Below are 693 nucleotides of genomic sequence, written 5' to 3'. Positions count from 1 at the left end.
CGCGGCCCGGCCGGGGAGACCCCGGAGGTCGCCCGAGGCGTGCAGGCCGCCTCCCCCTGCGGGGGCCTCGGAACAGGAAGCGGCTGCGCGCGAGGTCGCAGACCCCGCGGGCTCGGCGGGGCCGGGAGCGGAGCTGGGGCTGCGGGCCCGCCACGCGCCGGGGGTTCGGGGCGAAAGGAGCGGGTTCGTGAGAGCCAGGACTTGGGAGGGCGTTTTCGCTCCTGAGAGTGAGGGCGCTGAAAGAAACCGGATTAGGTTAAATCTCGAGCCCTGATTTGTCAGCGCCTGTAATTTTGCTGTCAGTGCGACAGAAAAAGTTACTGTGATTGTTAATAGGGTGCAGTGGAGCCTGAAGCGCCTAGGGAATGGGAAGATGTCAGATGAACCACGAAACAGGCCTTGGAAGCCTGGCATGGAAGGAGGCGTGGTCATCGTGGAAGAATAGGGGCTCTGGAGCTTATTAGGGGACGACCGGGTTGAGACGAATTGTGAGGTTAGAAAATCGAAACGTACTTTGTCCAGCCATGTGCTCTTGGATAAAAGTGATTTCACCTGTGTGTGGTGAGCCCTAATTCCTGTTGGAAATCATAACGGATGTGGTGTGTGATTTTATAACGCGGATTTTGATCAGTCCTTCTCAGACTGCAGAAAGGAACCTTCTTTTTTCTGCCATAGTTCTCAGGTAGTGAGTCG

Source organism: Octodon degus, unplaced genomic scaffold (assembly GCF_000260255.1).
Source record: "Octodon degus isolate 3935 unplaced genomic scaffold, OctDeg1.0 scaffold00093, whole genome shotgun sequence".
Taxonomy (NCBI): domain Eukaryota; kingdom Metazoa; phylum Chordata; class Mammalia; order Rodentia; family Octodontidae; genus Octodon; species Octodon degus.
Note: the sequence above shows the minus strand (reverse complement) of the source record.